At 42.6% G+C, this 17,460-nt stretch overlaps 2 non-coding genes across 2 annotated transcripts; one reads left to right on the top strand and one right to left on the bottom strand.

The window, feature by feature from the left end:
- Positions 1–2,210: 2,210 nt before the first annotated feature.
- LOC125589552 lies at positions 2,211–2,316 on the bottom strand. The gene has a single exon (XR_007325728.1). It is a non-coding gene; the product is annotated as a small nucleolar RNA R71 (small nucleolar RNA).
- A 14,758-nt stretch (positions 2,317–17,074) lies between these two features.
- Positions 17,075–17,180, top strand: LOC125589551. Its single transcript, XR_007325727.1, has one exon. It is a non-coding gene; the product is annotated as a small nucleolar RNA R71 (small nucleolar RNA).
- The last annotated feature ends 280 nt before the right edge of the window (positions 17,181–17,460 follow it).

Here is a 17,460-nt window from a genome sequence, read left to right as displayed (position 1 = left end):
GAAGTATCGATGACCCTCGGGTCAATCCAGCTGCCAGTCATGGCCAAGGAGATCACGAAAATCGTCGAGTTCGCGGTGGTCGATCATCCTGCCATCTACAACGTGATCATGGGAACCCCATGGCTCAACGCCATGCAAGCCGTTCCATCGACATACCACTTGGGTGTAAAATTCCCGACCCCAAACGGAGTCGCAGCTATCTGGGGATGTCAGAAACAGTCGCGACTATGCTTCCTCGCGGAGCACAAGTTAAGGCAAATCACGACTTCTGCAACAGCAAATCTCAAGCGCACGAAGATAGATCAATCTTCGGCCAAAAACGCTTCAAGGAAAGTGTGGGAACCGAAATTCGCACTGTCGATTTCTGTTTAAATAAGGAAAGTAGGAGAACCCTAGTTTCCCAGAGGTCCCAGATATCTGCTAATACAACATGCTACGCAATCAGAACACGAGATAACAACGACAAAATATAAAAATCGTAAAAAAAGAGCAAAGAGAAGTCTTATTCCAAATTTGCGTATGAGCGTTTACAACAAGGTATAAGCCTGGGCTCGAGAGCTGTTGGCGAGATTCCTAGTTCTAACAACCCTAAGATGGCTAAACCTAATTGAGTCACAGCTCGAAATAACAAAAACGGAAAGTTGCCTCTGAGAAAATCCCCCCCCTCTGTGCCTCTCGCCTAGGATTCCTTATATACTCGCTCCTAGATCGGTTTACGCTTTTCCCTTTCTGCCCTTAAGTCGTCTTAGCTTTAAAATGGAGATATTCCATTTTCCCGATCTTCGTAATTATCTTCGAAAACTTCGTATTTATCCGCGGAAACTTGACGTTAATCTTTTCTTGCAAACCAAGCATAAACCGTCTTACGGTTTATGGGATTTGGTTAAGAAATCGTAAGTGGGCTTCGAGTCACGTCTTAGGTCTCTTTGGACCGTCTTTTGACTCGAAATGTTTATTACGACTTCTTTCGATAAAATCGAACTTTTCGCGGTTTTTATCGTAAAGTTTGATTGATGACTTCAAATGACGAGAAACATGAAATGGGTTTGCTACGGTGTTCGGGAGATAGCATTTAAGAGTAGACAAGAATGCATGGATTCGTGTCGTATCGACGTTTCGGGAAAGCTCGATCGCTTCGTAACGATCGAAATGTGCACATGCTCGGTCACTACGTAGGGACCAAGCTTTGCTCGAGCTCTGTTGCTACGTAGCGACCGAGCAGTACGCATCCTCGGTCCCTACGTAGCGACCAGGCTTGGCTCGAGCTCGGTCGCTACGTAGCGACCGAGCTTGGCTCGAGGTCGTTCGCTACGTAGCGACCGAGCAGTACCCATGCTCGGTCGCTACGTAGCGACCGAGCAGTGTGCGTGCTCGGTCGCTATGTACCGACCAAGCAGTACGCGTGCTCGGTCGCTACGTAGCGACCGAGCAGTGTGCATGCTTGGTTTTCAGAAGCAACAAGGAGAAAGACTTGCTGTTCTCAGACGATCCTGCTCATTTGGAACGCACCATCCGTAGCGGTCAACGTTCCAAATCACTCGACGCAACCATTTCGTCGTCGATCGATACGCACAACCAACCGTCGACCGACACCAGACCGTCATCGTCGATCGATCCCAGTCGTTCGACAACGATCGATACTACACTGCGTACGTCGATCGATAACGTGTCGTCAAAAATGGTAAACATTATTATTCTAACTCAGGATGAGAACGGAAACCTGTATGACCAGGCCGGTCATCTGCGTAATACAACAGGTCAGAGAATAGATGCTCAGGGAACTGTAATCTCTGATGCTGAAGCTACAGGAGCTGCTCAACCTGTAGATGAGGACGCTCGATCGAAACCACTGGCCGACTACAATCGCCCAGATGAGTACTATTCCAACAGATCAGCGATTCGACTTCCGGAGATCCAGAAGCAGAATTTCGAGCTGAAGCCTCAATACTACACTCTCGTGTCGCAGATACCCTACTCTGGGTTACCGCACGAGCATCCTATGGACCATTTGGAACGGTTCGAGGATCTAATCGTTGCCATTCGGATGGAAGGAGTCCCCGAAGATTACCTGCTGTGCAAGCTCTTCAGATACACGCTGAATGGAGAAGCGATGCACTGGCTTAGGCAGCAACCCACAGGATCTTTAACATCCTGGAGCGACATCAAGAATGCTTTCTTACGAAAATTCTTCGATGAGGCGCGCGCTGAAGAACTTCGGAACAAAATTTTCACATTCTCGCAGAAGGTTGGAGAGTCCTTCAAAGATGCGTGGATTAGATTTAGGATTTTCCAGCGAGACTGTCCACACCACGGGTTTAATGAAGTGCAGCTGCTAAGCACTTTCTTCCGAGGTCTCGCCTTACAGTATCAAATGGCTCTTGATACGGCGAGTGAAGGAAACTTCACTACTCGGAATCCGTTGGAAGCTGTGAGACTTATCGAAAACCTTGCTAACAGCAGCAGCACCAAAAACACTGACTCTGAACGGAAGAAGTCTGTAGCCTCTATCGGGAAGGAACAGATGGACGAAGTAAGAGCTAAGTTAGATGTGGTGCACGAACTTCTTAGGAAGCAAGTATGTTCAGCTGAAGGAGAAGTAGCAGATATTGAAGGAGAAGAAGATGTGAACTACATCGGAGGTACCAGATTCCAAAAATTTGGAAACCAGGGCGGAAACAGAAACTTCTTTGGAAATGGCCAAAGAAGAAACCAAAGTTCACAATTTCAAAAACCCTTCAACAACAGCAAGAGTTACTCGAACTCTTACTATCAAAATCCACCACCCCAAACTCAGGAAAGCAAGATCGAAGAAATGCTTGATCGAGTACTGTTGGGACAACAACAAATCACCGTAGATTTCAACGGTAAGATAGACTCTGCCTACAACAATCTGAACACCAAAATCGAGACCTTAGGGACTCAGGTGAGAAAACTTGAAACCCAAGTAATTCAGACGGGCGAGACTATTAAGAGGCAAGAAGCTTTTGCTAGAGAAGCAGGAGCCGACAAAGGGAAACACCATTTAAATGCCATCGTAGATGATGAATTCTGGCAAGTGGTGAGAAATGAAAACCTCGAGGACGAAGATTTTGAAATCTAAAGCTCCATGAGTCTCGGCGGATCCCAATGGTGTCGACCGATGTCGATGAACTCGCATCGATCGACATACCATGATGAAGATCGATGGACGGATTACTCCAGACATCGTTCGACGTAGTCTGCCGATTCGACTGAATGCAATGCGGTTCGAATTCTAACTCATGAAGAATTCACAGCTAAGCATCCTCACCCACCCTCCCCTTTCTATGAAAAAATCGATCGATCGGTTAACTCAACCATCGATCGATAGAGTGAGTCCGACGTCGATAATCACAACACACTTCCCATCGATCGACAGGCACCTCTGACATACCGAGTGCGGTTACCCTCAATCGATAATGATTACATCAATGCACTCAGACCACCACCTAAACCATTAGCAAACCCACCCGAACCAACACCCAACCCTTTAAATAGTTCAACAGAACCTGTTCAAGAAGAACAAGAATCTGAAGGGAGAAGGTTAAGGAAAAGGAAGGAGAAGATTCCTAAAAACCTTAAGAGGGAAGCTAACGATATGGAGATGGATGGTTTCACTAAACGAGTCCTCAGAATCCCAGTCAAAAAACCTTTTGATGAAGCTTACTTCACACACCGATTGTGGATGTTCTTCAGAGAAACAAAGGTAACTGAGGAGGACATTAGGAGAATGTTTCATCAAGTCAGAGGAAAGATGAAACACAAGATCACATTGACGAAGAAGAGTGATCCTGGGAAGTTTGCAATACCATGCATAGTCAAGGGTGTTGAATTTCTCCATTCAATGTGAGACACAGGAGCATCGGTTAGTATCCTCCCTAGGATCATGGCGGACCAGCTTGGTTTGACCATCGAACCCTCAACAGAATCCTTCACCTTCGTGGATCTTTCAGAGAAACGATCCGGAGGAATCATAAGAGATCTGGAGGTACTGATTGGTAATGCCCTTGTCCCTGTAGATTTTCATGTCTTAGACATCGAGTTTAACTGGAACTTTTCACTTCTGCTTGGAAGATCCTTCCTAGCTACAGTAGGAGCTGTATGTGACATGAACAAAAACAAATTGTGTCTAACGCCGTAGACCCAAACATCCACTACGATCCCATCCGACCTAAGAGAAAGGTAATTAATTATGTGGATTATGGGAAAGAACTTGGCTTCATTGGCGCATGCCATTGTGGAGCAGAGTATGAATCTCCAGACGTCATTCTAACAGATCCCAACAATCACGCAGGAGTCACCAGAACAGAGACCAACCCAGATCTATCACGCCAACCAAAAGGGTAAGCATCGATCGACGGTATAATGGAGACATCGATCGACAGGGTAACACCAACGTCGATCGATATGGATAATCCGACGTCGATCGACAGACGCTATGAATGTGGGAGCCGCGCTTTCGACATGTGTGGAGCCAGAAAGTTCACTTGGGAACAAAGGGATGAATATGGAGTCTACAGAGATGAGCATGGACACGGACGAAGCGCAGCTGGTGAGATGATACCTGTCACAAAGGACAACATAAGGAAAATACTGGAAAGAGCATCTCTTTTTGAAGAGAGCCATATCTGTCTTCCAGAACATGCCACTTCCTTCACACTCACAAGACTGGCACCAGAACTCTACACCAAAGAAGAAATCGATGAAATGGTGTTTGGGATTTGTGGAGCTAAGGAGAAACTGGGAGAGGAGCTCAAAACACTGGTAGATGAAACACATCAGCCTTTGGATAGAGGCTACAATGAAATTTTCAGATGTATGGCAGAATTGAGGACATAAATTGATAGTTTACATCAGCAACTTGAGAAGGAAGCTACGACCTCAGCATCGATCGACGCACCATGTTCAACATCGATCGACGTCAGTCTTCCTACAGCCCAGACCCTTGCAGAACCGCGATGCTCAACACAACACAAGGATGAATTGGAAGTCTCATACATCGACACAAGGATAAACGACGTTTACTGCCCTCTCAACAACGTGGACTGGCTAAGCACCAAAATCAAAGTACTACAGAAAGACCTGGACACCATTCGCAAGAAGGACCAACATCCAGCCACATCGATCGACATGTGCACCTTCACATCGCTCGACGCCAAAGTCTCAGCAATGAATAAGAAGCTGAGGACTTACGAGGATATGCATGACCGTTTTATATCACCAGTCATGATAGATTTAAACAAATTGTCTAGTCAATTACTTGATGCCCAAATGGATATTGAGAACATTACTAATCAAATTTTTTTGCAGGAAAAATCAGCATCGATCGACAGGCTAAGAGGACCCTGGATCGATGGCAAGAAACCTGTGGATTTACTTCCTTACACAGCAGCAGAAGTTGACAAGATCACATCCAAGATCTACACTGCTCTAGACAACATGGAGGAACGACTTGACAAACGCTGCGATGACATCTACTTTCCATTCGACAACAATATCAGTGGACTAGACAACCACACAGAATGGCTACAGAAAGAAGTCAAAGTCATTCAGAGGTAACTCGCAGCTCAGCATCAGATATCAGCATCGATCGACATGACAAAGGCAAAATCGATCGACGGCAACTCACCGAGATCGACCAACGAACACATAATCGCATCGATCGACACCGAGTCTACAACAATCGGCGACCAGCTGATACACAAGACAGTGGAGTCAATGCAAAAGGAACTGACAGATCTTTCAGCATACGCCTATGACAACATAGGCTGGTACCAGGTCAGCATTGAGAACATTCAAGAAAGGCTACAGAACATCTCCATTGTACTTGGGAAGATGGATGACAAATGGACAAGAAATGATGAGGCCACAAGAAGTTTCATTGCATCTTGGTCCAGAATGCGCAGAGATGACGTGGATGCTTGCTTTCCAACAAGCAGCTGCTTCTCCACCCAATAGCCAATCACTACCACAGTCAAGCTAAATGACTATAACCAAGCGCTGAGTGGGAGGCAACCCACTATTAGGTATTTTACTTTGGTTTTATTAGCTAGCATTTAATTTCTTTCGTTTTATTTCTCTCAGATTTAGGAGACCCAAGTAGGAGGACCTGAATATCGACCGACGACGAGACGTCGACATTGTTCGACATAGGCAACCACACGACGATCGATGTAACACTTACCCATCGATCGATATCTAACCCGGTCAGATGTATCTTACCTACTTGTTACATTTCGTACATCATACACTTTTTATCATAACTCCGGCTGAGTTACACTGGGACAGTGTAATTTAAGTCTGGGGAAGATTTACTGATATAATTTATTTTATTCTTACGTAAAAAGGAATTTCAAATAAATTATGCTTAGCTATCGAAAATAGGGACTATAATCTTATATTGGTTTAAACATGAATATCTAACCAATCTTTAGCACCATTTTAGATTTACTGATTGCAGATAGCACTAAAGATGCTAAAGCAGATCAACCTATCAACTACACACTTGCCTTGAACCGTACAGAGTAACCAAAGCTGATTTCCAACCCTAAACCTGACATAACCGCTTGTGTTGGGGCTTGGTATACATGGGATCAGATTCTTCAGATAGGTCTGGAGGGTAACGCCTGGTTTAGATTATTTATCACATTTTCTCTCTCTAGATTTCGACCCTAGATTAGTTATATTTATTTAAAAAAAAATAATAATAATAATAAATAATAATAAATAAAAAAAATATAAGAAAGATCTATTGTTTAATTAGGATGAGTCTGAACAGGACTTGGTGGCTAAAACCATTAAGGCTTGATTCATAAAGACTTAAATAAAAGAGTTCGAAACGGGACTTGGAGGCGGCAATCTTCAAGGCTCGCTTTCGCAAAGAACTCTTGGATATAGGTCAAAAAGAAGTGAACATAACTTGGTGGCAACCACCATTAAGTTTTGATTCATGGAAGCATGTCCAATCTTGGTCACTGATCCTGCAATGGAAGCAGACTTTGACTCAAGAGAGAAATTTAGAAAGAGAGAAACTAGGAACTAACTTTTACCTGCAGCTCCAGATACCTGTCTGAAATGCTTGCATCCTGTGATCGATACTCCCAAGGTAAAGCATTCACTTTATATTTATGCTAAGAAATGAAATCAGTAGAGGGGATATCAGACGTGAATTGATGAGTTGTGTTATGTTAGAAATGATTGCTAAGCTAGGATATTGCATAGTATGCTTTTGTGATTAGGACTGTTTAAATGTGGTTGCAAAATTGTTGAGGTAAGATTTCTATGTTTTTAAAATCTTAAGTTCCCAAATATTTTCAAACCTCTTTCAGAGAGACTGCATGTATGTTTTGCTTGAGGACACGCAAAAGGGTAAGTCTAGGAGAGTTGATATACCTTAGATTTGACCCATTTTTATCCATGGTATATTATTATTTTACTATATATATATATCTATGTTTTCTACTCTATTAGGTATTTTTTCAGGTTCATGTGCATTTCGGAGTAAAGCTATGACTTTGGAGCATTTTGGAGCATAAAAGACATTTCACCCGAGCTGACCACTTAGAGGTCGACGAGAGGAAGAATAATCGATCGATACGCATCAGTGCTGACGATCGATATCCGGAAATGCCTCGACAGATGAAGATTAATATCGATCGATGTACACAAGTACCGTCGATCGATGTCGAGACACCAGACGCGACATTTTGGATTCAGCAGACTTAAAAACCAAGGCCAAGCCAAATTACCAAAATGCCCTGACGAGTTTTCAACCTAGTAGAATATATACTGCCTAAGTGTTTGACGGCAGAGAGAGATAGCTTTTCTTTTCTAGACCTAGTTTTGTTACAAGTTTCATTTGGGAGAGAAGATCACTTGTGATTGGAACTCCTTGTTTCATTTTCTTATCATCTATTCTATGAGTTTCTATTTATCCATTGATATGAATTGCTTTGCTATGTCTGAGTAGTTCAACTGTTAGATCCAGGGTTCAAATAGGTTTGTGGGATTAGCCCCAAACTATAGATCTGCCTTGTTGTGATATTCAAGATAGATTTGTATTCATTTCTTGTTTTAGCCTAGCTAACTAGAACATGATCATAGGATTGCATATTCAAGCACCCTTGTTATCCAATCCTGACACCTATCTATCATATTAGGATTGCTACAGAGGGCTAACCGCCAATTTAGGATCTTAGTAGAGCATTTTAAACTCGCGCATAGGCCTGGTTAGAACCCGTCGATCGATGTCCTCAACTGACAATCAATCGATGTTGGCAAAAGTGTATCGGTCGACGTCTTAATAGACTATCGATCAACACTCTCTTGTGTCTGCATCTAACCGGTGAGACACAAGATCTAGTCTGTTAACCAGTGGTACATGCGACAGCTGATCACTGAGTTAAGCGAATGAGCTATAATATATCATGCATGCAACAGTTAGGCATCTATAGGAATTATAATCTCCAACACCTGAATAGTGGCCCTGCATCTAATATCATTTCCAACCTAAGTTACATTTATCATTTACTCGCTTGTTACTATTGCTATTTTATTTAAAACATTACAACCTTTAGAATTAATAAACACTAGATTTAATTGTTCCCTAGCTCCTTGTGGATTCGATCCCTAAGTACTACATCTGAACCTCTTTTGATGAGAATAACACTCCTTAGGGTAATTTGAGTGGTATCAGAAGGGTGGTGGATATTATAAGATATGCGGTATCATTGGTTGGCCGATCATGTTCTTGTCTGATTGTTGGTTGACCGGTTAATGATACTTGTATAAGCTAAGTATTTAACATTACATGTGTACTGAACTCATGCATATATATGGTTAACTAGGGATTCGTTGTTGACTTATTTTAATGCAGGTTCCCGTTACTTGAAGCTAGATCATGGCTAGAGGCCAAGTCTAACTTAGTAACGGTTTGCATAGCCTTAGCATTTATTGCATGCTAGGGCTAGATTGATTATTATTTTGGGTTGTGTGGGTTAGAGTCTAGGTTGCGGGTAGAGGCCACCAGCTCACTGAGTAACATTAGGTTGCTCACCCAACTCCGCCTTTTTGCAGGTCGCTTTAGGTAAGGATGATCGGATCGTTTGGAGCTGGACGTTAGAACTGCCGGTGTAGATTTTCATGCCTTTTGTAAACGGTATTGTGAATTGAGTTATGTTGACTCGATTTGGTATTAGGTCGTGCCCAGTCTTGAATTATTCAATTTATGAATATTTCTTAAATCAATAAAAGTAATTGTTTTATATGCACTTCATGAGTACTCTGATATTTGACTAGTCCGGTCTAACACAACATTAGGTCGTAGTACGGGTTGAAAAGTCTTAGGCCTCGATCTAACAGAAAACGCTAAATCTAAGCACAGGTTGCAAAGCCTTGTGCCTTGACGCAGCGGAACGAGTTAGTGGATGAACTGATCTATGTCGTGGACTAAGTATTGTGACTCTGGCTGGATCATCCCTAGCCCATTACGTAGCGCTTCCAGACCATGGTGTTGGGTTGGACGTTCAGTCATGTTCTTGTTTGATTGTTGGCTGGCCGGCTGGCTCATTCTTCTCCAATCCTGGGTGTTGGACGGTCGATTGGTCATGTTCTTATTTGATTGTTGGCCGGTTCATCGACCATATGTCTAAGATGGTTCGGGGGTGTTACAGGTGGTCCCTGGGATCGGACTCAGAGTGCTTCCCAGAGGGGACCCAGGTAGTCTGATACCACTCAAATTACCCTAAGGAGTGTTACTCTCATCAAAAGAGGTTCAGATGTAGTACTTAGGGATCGAATCCACAAGGAACTAGGGAACAATTAAATCTAGTGTTTATTAATTCTAAAGGTTGTAATGTTTTAATGAAATAGCAATAGTAACAAGCGAGTAAATGATAAATGTAACTTAGGTTGGAAATGGTATTAGATGCAAGGCCACTATTCATTTGTTGGAGATTATAATTCCTATAGATGCCTAACTATTGCATGCATGATATATTAGAGCTCATTCGCTTAACTCAGTGATCAGCTGTTGCATGTACCGCTGGTTAACAGACTAGATCTTGTATCTCACCGGTTAGATGCAGACACAAGAGAGTGTCGATCGATAGTCTATTAACACGTCGACCGATACACGTTTGCCAACATCGATCGATTGTCAGTTGAGGACATCGATCGACGGGTTCTAGCCAGGCCTATGCGCGAGTATGAAAATGCTCTACTAAGATTCTAAATTGGCGGTTAGCCCTCTCTAGCAATCCTAATATGATAGATAGATGTCAGGATGGGATAACAAGGGTGCTTGAATATGCAATCCTATGATCAAGTTCTAGTTAGCTAGGCTAAAACAAGCAATAAATACAAATCTATCATGAATATCACAGCAAGGCAGATCTATAGTTTGGGACTAATCCCACAAACCTATCTGAACCCTGGATCTAACAGTTGAACTACTCAGACATAGCAAAGCAATTCATATCAATAGATAAATAGAAACTCATAGAATAAATGATAAAAAAAATGAAACAAGGAGTTCCAATCACAAGTGATCTTCTCTCCCAAATGAAACTTGTAACAAAACTAGGTCTAGAAAAGAAAAGCTCTCTCTCTCTCTGCCGTCAAACACTTAGGCAGTATATATTCTACTAGGTTGAAAACTGGTCAGGGCATTTTGGTAATTTGGCTTGGCCTTGGTTTTTAAGTCTGCTGAATCCAAAATGTCGCGTCTGGTGTCTCGACATCGATCGATGGTACTTGTGTACATCGATCGATATTAATCTTCATCTGTCGAGGCATTTCCTGATATCGATCGTCAGCACTGATGCGCATCGATCGATTATTCTTCCTCTCGTCGACCTCTAAATGGTCAGTTCGGGTGAAATGTCCTTTAAGATCCAAAATGCTCTAAAGTCATAGCTTTACTCGAAATGCACCTGAACCTGAAAACATACCTAGAAGAGTAGAAAACATAGATATATATATAGTAAAATACTAATATACCATGGATAAAAATGAGTCAAATCCAAGGTATATCAACTCCCCCAGACTTACCCTTTTGCTTGTCCTCAAGCAAAACATACAGACAGTCTCTCTGAATGAGGTTTGAAAATATTTAGGGATTTAATATTTTAAAAACATAGAAATCTTTCCTCAACAATTTTGCAACCACATTTAAAAAGTCCTAATCACAAAAGCACACTATGCAATATCCTAGCTTAGCAACCATTGCTAACATAACACAACTCATCAATTCACGTCTGACATCCCCTCTACTGATTTCATTTCTTAGCATAAATATAAAGTGAATGCTTTACCTTGGGAGTATCGATCACAGGATGCAAGGATTTCAGACAGGTATCTGGAGCTGAAGGTAAAAGTTAGTTCCTAGTTTTTCTCTCTAAATTTCTCTCTTGAGTCAAAGTCTGCTTCCATTGCAGGATCAGTGACCAAGATTGGACAGGCTTCCATGAATCAAAACTTAATGGTGGTTGCCACCAAGTTCTGTTCACTTCTTTTTGACCTATATCCAAGAGTTCTTTGCGAAAGCGAGCCTTGAAGATTGCCGCCCCCAAGTCCCGTTTCGAACTCTTTTATTTGAGTCTTTATGAATCAAGCCTTAATGGTTTTAGCCACCAAGTCCTGTTCAGACTCATCCTAATTAAACAATAGATCTTATTTATATATTTTTTTTTTATTTTTTATTTTATATACTCACTAACTAATCTAGGGTCGAAATCTAGAGAGAGAAAATGTGATAAATAATCTAAACCAGGCGTTACCTTTAAGACTTGTCTGAAGAATCCGATCCCATGTATACCAAGCCCCAAGACAAGCGGTTATGTCAGGTTTAGTGTTGGAAATCAGCTTTGGTTACTTCATACGGTTCAACGTAAGTGTGTAGTTGATAGGTTGATCCGCTTTAGCATCTTTAGTGCTATCTGCAATCAGTAAATCTAAAATGGTGCTAAAGATTGCTTAGATATTCATGTTTAAATCAATATAGGATTATAGTCCCAATTTTCAACAGCTAAGCATAATTTATTTGAAATTCCTTTTTTACATAAGAATAAAATAAATTATATCAGTAAATCTCCTCCCAGACTTAAATTACACTGTCTCAGTGTAACTGAGCCGGAGTTATGATGAATAGTTTATAATCTACGAAATATAACAAGTAGGTAAGATACATCTGACCGGATTAAATATCGATCGATGTGTAAGTGTTACATCGATCGTCGTGTGGTTGCCTATATCGAACGATGTCGACGTCTCGTCGTCGGTAGATATTCAAGTCCTCCTACTTGGGTCTCCTAAATCTGAAAGAAATAAAACGAAAGAAATTAAATGCTAGCTAATAAAACCAAAGTAAAATACCTAATAGTGGGTTGCCTCCCACTCAGCGCTTGGTTATAGTCATTTAGCTTGACTGTGGTAGTGATTGGCTATTGGGTGGAGAAGCAGCTGCTTGTTGGAAAGCAGGCATCCACGTCTTCTCTGCGCATTCTGGACCAAGATGCAATGAAACTTCTTGTGGCCTCATCATTTCTTGTCTATTTGTCATCCATCTTCTCAAGTACATTGGAGATGTTCTGTAGCCTTTCTTGAATGTTGTCAATGCTGACCTGGTGCCAGCCTATGTTGTCATAGGCGTATGCTGAAAGATCTGTCATTTTCTTTTGCATTGACTCTACTGTCTTGTGTATCAGCTGCTCGCCGATTGGTATAGACTCGGCGTCGATCGATGCGATTATGTGTTCGTTGGTCGATCTCGGCGAGTTGCCGTCGATCGTTTTGCTTTTGTCCTGTCGATCGATGCTGATATCTGATGTTGAGCTGCGAGTTGCCTCTGAATGGCTTTGACTTCTTTTTGTAGCCATTATGCGTGGTTGTCTAGTCCACTGATTTTGTTGTCGAATGGAAAGTAGATGTCATCGCAGCGTTTGTCGAATCGTTCCTCCATTGTGTCTAGAGCAGTGTAGATTTTGGATGTGATCTTGTCAACTTCTGCTGCTGTGTAAGGAAGTAACTCCACAGGTTTCTCGCCATCGATCCAGGGTCCTCTTAGCCTGTCGATCGATGCTGATTTTGCCTGCAAAAAACTTTGATTAGTAATGTTCTCAATATCTTTTTGGGCCTCAAGTAATTGACTAAACAAATTTGTTTAAATATGTCATGACTGGTGATATAAAACGGTGATGCATATCCTCGTAAGTCCTCAGCCTCTCATTCATTGCTGAGACTTTGGCGTCGAGCGATGTGAAGCTGCACATGTCGATCGATGTGGCTGGATGTTGGTCTTTCTTGTGAATGGTGTCCAGATCTTGCTGTAGTAGCTCGATTTTAGTGCTTAGCCAGTCCACATTGTTGTTGAGAGGGCAGTAAACGTCGTTTATCCTCGTGTTGATGTATGAGACTTCCCATTCATCCCTGTGTTCTGTTGAGCATCGCGGTTCTGCAAGGGTCTAGGCTGTAGGAAGACTGACGTCGATCGATGTTGAACATGGTGCATTGATCGATGCTGAGATCGTAGCTTCCTTCTCAAGTTACTGACGTAAACTATCAATTTATGTCCTCATTTCTGTCATACATCTGAAAAGCTCATTGTAGCCCCTATCCAAAGGCTGATGTGTATCTTATACCAATGTTTTGAGCTCCTCTCCCAGTTTCTCCTGAGCTCCACAAATACCAAACACCATTTCATCGATTTCTTCTTTGGTGTAGAGTTCTGGTGCCAGTCTTGTGGGTGTGAAGGAAGTGGCATGTTCTGGAAGACAGATGTGGCTCTCTTCAAAAAGAGATGCTCTTTCCAGTATTTTCCTGATGTTGTCCTTTGTGACAGGTATCATGTCACCAGCTGCGCCTCGTGCGTATCCACGCTCATCTTTGTAGACTCCATATTCGTCCCTTTGTTCCCAAGTGAACTTTCTGATTCCATACATGTCGAAAGCGTGGTTCCCACATTCATACCGTCTGTCGATCGACGTTGGTTCATCCATATCGATCGACGTTGGTGTTACCCTGTCGATCAATGTCTCCATTGTACCGTCGATCGATGCTTGCCCTTTTGGTTGGCGTGATAGATCTGGGTTGATCTCTGTTGTGGCGACTCCTGCGTGGTTGTTAGGATCTTGTTGAATGACATCTGGAGTGCCACGTTGCTGTGAGAATAGGTTGTCAGGTCCATTAGCTATTTGAAGGATGTCTGCTATGTCCTCTCTGGACAGTTGTAAAATCCTTCCATCCATTGCACGTTCGTTGCCATATGTGTCCCTGAAAATACCAAATTCATCAGGTGTTAGAAAATCGTAATCAATGTTTGGATAATCATTCAATTTAGAAATAGAAAGATTAGGGTTTAGAGTAGTATCGATCAATGTAGATACAGTTACATCGATCTACATTGTAATTTCTGCAGAACTTTTGTTCTTGAGATGATTGCTCTTCATGAATTTTTATGTTGATGTAGAAAGAAGAGTGTTCATCTTTTTTGCTTGTGTGTTTGCTCAGATGTGTGTAGGTGGTTTCGGAGGTGCAAAACGATTTATATACGTATCTATAAACCTAGTTGGGGAGGGAATATTCTCCTGCTCCTGGATTTTCGCTGCGGCGCGAATATCGATCGATGTTCCTTTGTGGGTGTCGATCGATGTGAGCGGTTGTTTTGCTGGACGAGGGTGGGTATCAACCGATGTGGAGTGCACAGAGTCAAACAATGTTGGAAATGTGTTGGTGAACTTATGTGTTTCAAGTCTTTTATCCTGCAAAGACATTTCTATTGCACGTTCTTTCCAGTAATCCTCATCGTATTCCTCGGTATGTTCCTCATTCTTCGGTGAAGTAATTACAGTGTCAACTGCAAAACTTTCATGGAAACCACTGTCTGCCCAACCGCCTATAGAATAATCATCATGTCCTCTCCTGGTTGGAGGTTGGAAGGCAAGGCAAAATGTTGGTGACAATGATTTGGTGAAATGGTGAACTGGGTGTATTACGTCGATTGACGTGTTGTTGTGGTCATCGGTCACCATTGACACATTGGAATCGATCGATGGAAAGGTTGGGGTGTCGATCGATTCTGAGTACTCTGTTTCGTACTCCGATTCATACTTTGCTCCACAATGGCATGCGCCAATGAAGCCAAGTTTTTTCCCATAATCCACATAGTTAATGACCTTTCTCTTAGGTCGGATGGGGTCGTAGTGGATGTTTGGGTCTATGAGCGTTAGACACAATTTGTTCTTGTTCATGTCACATACAGCTCCTACTGTAGCTAGGAAAGATCTTCCAAGCAGAAGTGAAGAGTTCCAGTTAAGCTCGATGTCTAAGACATGAAAATCTACAGGGACAATGGAATTACCAATCTGTACCTCCAGATCTCTTATGATGCCTCCTGATCGTTTCTCTGAAAGATCCACGAAGGTGAAGGATTCTGTTGAGGGTTCGATGGTCAAACCAAGCTGGTCTGCCATGATCCTAGGGAGGATAATAACTGATGCTCATCTGTCACACATTGAATAGGGAAATTCAACACCCTTGACTACGCATGGTATTGCAAACTTCTCAGGATCACTCTTCTTCGTCAATGTGATCATGTGTTTCATCTTTCCTCTGACTTGATGAAACATTCTCCTAATGTCCTCCTCAATTACCTTTGTTTCTCTGAAGAACATCCACAATCGGTGTGGGAAGTAAGCTTCATCAAAAGGTTTTTCGATTGGGATTCTGAGGACTCGTTTAGTGAAACCATCCATCTCCTTATCGTTAGCTTCTCTCTTAAGGTTTTTAGGAATCTTCTCCTTTCTTTTCCTTAACCTTCTCCCTTCAGATTCTTGTTCTTCTTGAACAGATTCTGGTGAACTATTTAAAGGGTTGGGTTTTGGTTCGGGTGGGTTTGATAATGGTTTAGGTGGTGGTCTGAGTGCATTGATGTAATCATTATCGATTGAGGGTAACCGCACTCGGTATGTCAGAGGTGCCTGTCGATCGATGGGAGGTGTGTTGTGACGATCGACGTCGGGCTCACTCTGTCGATCGATGGTTGGCTCAACCGATCGATCGATTTTATCATAGAAAGGGGAAGGTAGGTGAGGATGCTTAGCTGCGAATTCTTCATGTGTTAGAATTCGAACCGCATTGCATTTAGTCGAATTGGCAGACGACGTCGATCGATGACTGGAGCAATCCGTCCATCGATCTTCATCATGGTCTGTCGATCGATGCGAGTTCATCGACATCGGTCGACACCATTGGGATCCGCCGAGACTCATGGAGCTTTCGATTTCGAAATCTCCTTCCTCAAGCTTTTCATTTCTCACCACTTGCCAGAAATCATCATCTATGATGGCATTTACGTGGTGTTTTTCTTTGTCGGCTCCTGCCTCTCTAGCGAAAGCTTCTTGCCTCTTTATAGTCTCGCCCGTCTGAATTACTTGGGTTTCAAGTTTTCTCACCTGAGTCCCTAAGGTCTCGATTTTGGTGTTCAGATTGTTGTAGGCAGAGTCTATCTTACCGTTGAAATCCACGGTGATTTGTTGTTGTCCCAACAGTACTCGATCAAGCATCTCTTCGATCTTGCTTTCCTGAGTCTGGGGTGGTGGATATTGGTAGTAAGAGTTCGAGTAGCTCTTGCTGTTGTTGAAGGGTTTTTGAAATTGTGAACTTTGATTACTTCTTTGGCCATTTCCAAAGAAGTTTCTGTTTCCGCCTTGGTTTCCAAATTTCTGGAATCTGGTACCTCCGATGTAGTTCACATCTTCTTCTCCTTCTGTATCTGCTACTTCTCCTTCAGCTGAACAGACTTGCTTCCTAAGAAGCTCGTGCACCACATCTAACTTAGCTCTTACTTCGTCCATCTGTTCCTTCCCGATATAGGCTACAGACTTCTTCCGTTCAGAGTCAATGTTTTTGGTGCTGCTGCTGTTAGCAAGGTTTTCGATAAGTCTCACAGCTTCCAACGGATTCCGAGTAGTGAAGTTTCCATCACTCGCCATATCAAGAGCCATTTGATACTGTAAGGCGAGACCTCGGAAAAAAAGTGCTTAGCAGCTGCACTTCATTAAATCCGTGGTGTGGACAGTCTCGCTGGAAGAACCTAAATCTAATCCATGCATCTTAGAAAGACTCTCCAGCCTTCTGCGAGAATGTGGAAATTTTGTTCCGAAGTTCTTCAGCGCGCGCCTCATCAAAGAAGTTTCGTAAGAAAGCATTCTTGATGTCGCTCCAGGATGTTAAAGATCCTGTGGGTTGCTGCCTAAGCCAGTGCATCGCTTCTCCATTCAGCGTGTATCTGAAGAGCTTGCACAGCAGGTAATCTTCGGGGACTCCTTCCATCCGAATGGCAGCGATTAGATCCTCGAACCGTTCCAAATGGTCCATAGGATGCTCGTGCGGTTACCCAGAGTAGGGTATCTGCGACAAGAGAGTGTAGTATTGAGGCTTTAGCTC

This window comes from Brassica napus, chromosome A2 (assembly GCF_020379485.1).
Source record: "Brassica napus cultivar Da-Ae chromosome A2, Da-Ae, whole genome shotgun sequence".
Taxonomy (NCBI): Eukaryota; Viridiplantae; Streptophyta; class Magnoliopsida; order Brassicales; family Brassicaceae; genus Brassica; species Brassica napus.
Note: the sequence above shows the minus strand (reverse complement) of the source record. Positions and strands in the feature narration are given on the sequence as shown.